The following is a 6,894-nucleotide window of genomic DNA, read 5'->3' as shown; positions in this document are numbered from 1 at the left end:
AAAAAGCAGGCACTATCTTGAATGATCAACATTCACTCTTTCTTGAATGATCAACTCTTCTTTGGGGAAAAATAATAATGGCAAAATCCCGGACATTTTTAGATATTTAAAAATTACTCCCAGACAGTGATTTAAGAACCAAAAAGCTGGACATGTCTGGGAAAATACGGATGTATGGTAACCCTGCCATCTACAAAATTCAGATCCAGATACTAGCAATAGATTCTATGGTGCTGGCACATTTAGGAAAACAAAATGGATTGATAAAATCAGTTTGGTGGTGGTCTGATCTGGGATTTTGTCTCGTAAAAAAAAATTTTTTTACATCAACCAGCTGTATCCAATACCTCCCTTTCCCCCCTACTTTTCTTTTTGAGGTAGGTGTTTTTCTTGAATGAGTACCAAATATATTCTCCCCCGCAAACACCACTCCAATTTATTGGTATATATTTAAAAAATGCTGCTTATTTATTATGAATGGAAATATGCGTAAATTCCTTCAAAACTGACTTTCTAGTGTTAGCACAGAACAGTTGATGAATAGGTTTTTCATAATCACAGTGCCTTAGAAATGCACCATACATTTTCCCCTTTAACACATTTTAAAAACCATTAAAATAATTGACAAAGTGGTCACTGAATGCTGATGCCTTCGGTTTATGAATGTATACTAATGGGACAAAGTAATAATTATTTAGCTGTTGCTGCATTTTAATTAAATTACACTAGGATCATTATTTTATTATACATACCTTGCTGTTTATTTTGTAGGGCAAACAAAGCACGGTTGATGGTTATTGGCACCAATTATTCCCAAACCTTGCTTGATCTAACAGGAGAGAAACACAGAGCAACTTTAAAGAATGAAGAAGCACCATCTGCACCATGCAGATAGGTATTTTTTTATTGTGTTTAAGTTATTATTATATGTATAATGCCAACATTATTGTAGGCGTTTACAGAGAGGTATGAAGGGTGGTGGAGTTAAGCACTTGTCTTGTTAGTTATGTGATATTTTAATTGCTCCCCATTTTGTTATGTTTAGAATTTGATTTTCAAACATCGATCAGTTAACACTTCTACGGTTGGGGAGTAATAAAGGGGTCTAGGGATTACAGGTCTTTGGAAGAAGTATGTTTTAAGAAATGACTTAGAGGTGAATGTGGAATCATGGCAGAGGAAATGGGCAGGTTCTAGCCATATGGGGCTGCATGGAAGAAGGCCTGGATACAAAGTGGTAGTTAGTCCTGGCTTGGATGGAATGAAGGAGGCAAGGAGAGTAGCAAAAGGAGATGGGCATACAGAGGAGGGCAGGAGCTACACTATACAGGGCCCTCAGTTTAAGATGACTCAATTATTAATGACAGGTTTCAGAGTAGCAGCCGTGTTAGTCTGTATTCGCAAAAAGAAAAGGAGGACTTGTGGCACCTTAGAGACTAACAAATTTATTTCAGCATAAGTTTTCATGAGCTACAGCTCACTCATGAGCTGTAGCTCATGAAAGCTCAATTATTAATGTTTATCATCTTCATAAATTACATAGTACTTAAATGCTACAGAGAAAATCAGTTCAAAGTGCCAAAATTAGAAGCATTCAATTAAATCTTCAAGTTAAGTCTTTTAACTTGAAGGCCCATGCCCAGTTACAAGGAAAATCCAGATTTGCAGAAATCTTGGAGAAAGATTATATGAGAACAAGCCAACTGTAAACATCACTGATAGGTAGAAATAGCCATTAACCAGGTCCCGAAAGATTTTGTATCAATAAATGGGTCTGGGTTTTTTTTCCTCATTAATCACTTTTACGTTCCATCCTCATATCAGTCTTGTACAGAGCCATATATGACCATGAGCTTTGCAGTAAGAAATTGAAAATTTCCCACACTGCAGCATCTCTTTGATGCTGATACAATAATTATTGTAAGAGTTTGTTCTGCAATAGCAAATGTGGCATGTATGCCTAAATAGGATTTATTACAAGGAACATATCTTAACGTTCAACTAAATTTGGCATAGACCTAATTGGATTCCAGACTCACTGGACCTTAGCTGACACAATATGCCTTTATAAAATGATATTGGTAGGTTATTCAATATATTTAACTGAACAGTTCCAAAGATAATCATACTTCCCTAAACCCACAAATGTTTACGTTTAATATCTGAGTGTTTAAGAACATGAAATGCCTGTTTAAAGAACAATCTTCATACTTTCTGTTAAGCTTAGAAGATGCCTAACCTATAAAGCTATTACATATTTCACGTGGTTGCCATGAAGTCTGTAGATACACAACTTCATTAAAAATCCTGAGGTTTTCAATGTCTATAACTCTGGGGATATATTGGGTCTGAAAAACAGGATTTTTTTTATGGTGATTATACTTTCATTTCTTAATAGTTTATGTTGCTATTCTGATGGATTTTTAATAGCTTCATTAATGAGAATCCATAAATTGCAAAAATCTATAAATTCTCCACTATTCAATAGGTTGTTTCCAATCTTCCCCACATGGCAACTGAAATAAGACACAAATGAGCCCTACAGAACTGTTGTATCAGAGACACATGTATTTCAAGAGCTATGCAGTCTCAACCAATGATATGAGAGATTTGAGATTTACTTTAACCATGTGACAAGATTTCCAAGTGATGTCATTTGTACTTACAAATGGTTAATGAGACAAAACTGCGCATCCAGTTATTTGCACCCACAAAATTACAGGTACAAAATGGAAGGTCATTCATCAAAGTAAGGCTGGTAACATTTGAAAAAACGGAAATGAAACATGGAACAATGAGAGGATGGAAGAAAAATCAGAGGCCATATATGAAGGTTACACAAGAATGTGTTATATGTACTCAAGTGGATCATAGAATCATAGACTATCAGGGTTGGAAGGGACCCCTGAAGGTCATCTAGTCCAACCCCCTGCTCGAAGCAGGACCAATTCCCAGTTAAATCATCTCAGCCAGGGCTTTGTCAAGCCTGACCTTAAAAACCTCTAAGGAAGGAGATTCTACCACCTCCCTAGGTAACGCATTCCAGTGTTTCACCACCCTCTTAGTGAGAGAGTTTTTCCTAATATCCAATCTAAACCTCCCCCACTGCAACTTGAGGCCATTACTCCTCGTTCTGTCATCCGCTACCATTGAGAACAGTCTAGAGCCATCCTCTTTGGAACCCCCTTTCAGGTAGTTGAAAGCAGCTATCAAATCCCCCCTCATTCTTCTCTTCTGCAGGCTAAACAATCCCAGCTCCCTCAGCCTCTCCTCATAAGTCATGTGTTCTAGACCCCTAATCATTTTTGTTGCCCTTCGCTGGACTCTCTCCAATTTATCCACATCCTTCTTGTAGTGTGGGGCCCAAAACTGGACACAGTACTCCAGATGAGGCCTCACCAATGTCGAATAGAGGGGAACGATCACGTCCCTCGATCTGCTCGCTATGCCCCTACTTATACATCCCAAAATGCCATTGGCCTTCTTGGCAACAAGGGCACTCTGCTGACTCATATCCAGCTTCTCGTCCACTGTCACCCCTAGGTCCTTTTCTGCAGAACTGCTGCCTAGCCATTCGGTCCCTAGTCTGTAGCGGTGCATTGGATTCTTCCGTCCTAAGTGCAGGACCCTGCACTTATCCTTATTGAACCTCATCAGATTTCTTTTGGCCCAATCCTCCAATTTGTCTAGGTCCTTCTGTATCCTATCCCTCCCCTCCAGCGTATCTACCACTCCTCCCAGTTTAGTATCATCCGATACTAGGATCAGGATATTTTGCTGTGGGGTGGTGTATTTAATAGCTGCGGGATGAGAAATGGTGATTCTCTGAAATCCAATCCTATAAAGTTTCTCCCCCCAAACCAAATAAAAAGCAATTTGGCAGTAGTTTTCTGGACATAGTCCCAAATGACATGTTAAGTTATATTTTATTGACATTTGCAGATGTTTTACTGTATCTTTAACTATATAAGTTCTTGCCAAGGCAAAAAGCAAGGAACTGCAAACAGATATCAAACCCCTTGTTTTAACCATATGCCAATTTGTGACCTGATGACCCTTCCATTGAAGTCATTGAAATTTTTACCATTGACTTCAATCAGCTAGTTAATCTGTGCCATTAGACCGTTGGGCCAGACAATAATTGTTCTTGATTGCATTAAGTCTAGAATATTTTCCCCCTTTAAACTTAAAGTCTAATTTGCTGAGATATTGAGTCCCACACATCCAATTTAAATTAATGAGAGTTGTTGGTGCTCAAATCTGAAAAATCAGAGTTTTGTTGCAATAACACAATGGACAAAAGAGCTATTTTCCAGGAAGTAACCTCTGAATGTTCTCTGCCAGACAATGCTGATATCGTTTCTAGAGCCAATAAACACAAAATATCAGCCTTGCTCAATGGAGATAAATCTTCAAACAACTCCATAATGTGCTTTTACTAAATGTTAAAAAGTTCGGGGTTGAGCTGTAAATAAATTCCTGTCTCTCAACAATGTGCTTCCTCAGTTTACACAAGAAGTCTTTATAGAGATAAACAGCCAAGCAGCTAGTCTCTTTTTTTAAAGTTCTAAATTTTGCTCGTTAATTTTTACGCAGTATGTCATTTCTTTGCATACAAAGAAAACCTTGCCAGAACCCTAAAATTTCACCTACATTAAAAGGAGTGTGAAGAAAATGAAATCTATTACAGAAACAAACAAAACAACTCAAAACCGCTCCCACCCAAAAAACCCTAAAACCCGCCCACTGAAAAAAAGTCAAAATGCTGAGCAACACAATACTTAATGCCTTTCTTTGGTATATGTGTTTTACATCCTCAATAGAACAGACAATACCTTGGTACACAAACATGAATCTAAATGGTTGAAACCTTGTAGTTCCAATTGATACCGGTGCAGCAATCACTTCAATTCCAAACAAAAAAAAAAATTGCTTTGGGATGCAGATGTGCAAAGACCAAACACGGTTCTTTGTGGGGCTAGTAATGCTATGTTGGTTGTTTTATGACCCGTTCCTTGGGAAACTGAAGGACAGAAAATTCTTCAACAAATAATATATGTAGTACAAGAGCCAACAATTCTCCCATTTGGGTTGCCAGCAAAACAAGCTCTACAGCTACTAGAAAAACTGGAATGCATGAATGGCAAAAAAAGCAAAACTATACAGGAGATATATCCACATGTCTTCATAGGGCTAGGAAAAGCTGTCAGGAAAGTACAAAATAAAACTGATGCCATCAGCGACTCTCTTTGCTCTGCTCTGATAGCCCCATGCCACATCCTGGTATCCTTTCTAGGGAAAGTCAAAGAAGAATTAAAGAAAATGAATGATATGGGGGTTATTTCCCAGGTTAAAGAGCCCACTGTCTGTTGTGCAGGGGTAATTGTAGTACGAAAACTCAATGGAAAAATCCACGTTTGTGTGGACCCCTACACAACTTAATAAAGGTATGTGCAAAGAAAGACTCTTGCTTCCTGCAATTAACTTAGACATTAGCTCAATTATCAGAGGTCAAAGTCTTCTCAAAGTTAGATGCTACAGCAGTCTTCTGGCTCATCCCCCTCAGTAAAGAATCTATATTTTTAACTACATTCATCATCTCATTTGGAAGGTACCGTTTCAATTGGCTTCCATTCAGCATATCTTCAGCACATGAACATTTCCAAAAGAGAATCTCTCAGATTGTGTCAGGTTTGCCTGGCAGCCTTTGGTGTGTTGGTATAAGGCAGAGATAAAAATGAACATGATGAGTGACTGACCTAAATAAAATTTTGAGGCACTTCCAGCAAGCCAGCCTCACTATGAACAAGAAATGTGACTTTGGAAAGCAGCAGCTAGGATTTGTAGGACACATAATTGGCAAATAGAGAATTCAGCAAGATTCAGACAAACGGAAGGCATTACTTGCCTTACCTAAACCCCAAGACATTTCTGCGTTAAGAAGATTCCTGGGCATGACTCATCATTTTGAAAAATTCATACCAAATTTAGCTCATCTAACAAAATGTGTAAGAGATCTCCTTAATGGTCACGATATGTGGCTCTGGGGAAGCACACAACAAAATACATTTAATAAAATAAAAAAACGACTGCCACTGCCCCTTGTTTTGGTAAAGTACTCAGTAAAGTATGCAACAACAGTAGCAGCAGGCATATCTTCATATGGTTTAGGAGTAGTGGTCATACAAAGGCAGCCAGAAGGGGACCGGAGTCCTGTCGCATTCATATAAAAAAGCCTCACAGTAACCAAGCAGTAGCAGTCTCAAGTGGAAAAGGAAGCTCTAGCAGTGAGGGCATATCTGTATGGCTTGGATTTTTACATAGAAATAGACACCCAAGCCGCTGGCAGCATGATTGGGTTCAAAACCTCTCAATGAACTCCCACCTAGGAGTCAAAGATTTTGACTATGACTGATGCGGTTTTCTGTCAACATTGAACATGGCAGCAGACACTCTGTCTAGAGCCCTGATTAAGTATAACCAATGGATGAAGAAAGGATTTAGAGAAGGATGTTAAAATCTACACTGACCTTGTCCCAGCAACAATTCCAGCATTGGCCAGCTGACCTCAGCAAATTAGAGATGAACCACTGAAGGATGAGACTTGCCAGAAACATACTCAACGTTGCTAACGAGGGTGGGGTTGACGGAGTCAACTTCCCACAGACCTACTACCATAGTGGCAGTACCTAAACGACCTTAACATGATCAATGGCCTGCTTCTGAAAGGCCAGAACATTTTTATCCCTATGGCACTTCAGAAAGAGATGCTCTCCAAAATTTATGAAGGACACACAGGTGTAAACAAGTGCAGAACAGGGCACAAGCACAACAATCCATATGGTGGCCTGGTCTGAGCACACGAATTCAGGCTTAGCAGAGGCCTGGAGGTAT

This window comes from Lepidochelys olivacea, assembly GCF_965140295.1.
Source record: "Lepidochelys olivacea isolate rLepOli2 genome assembly, chromosome: 1".
NCBI lineage: Eukaryota > Metazoa > Chordata > Testudines > Cheloniidae > Lepidochelys > Lepidochelys olivacea.
Note: the sequence above shows the minus strand (reverse complement) of the source record.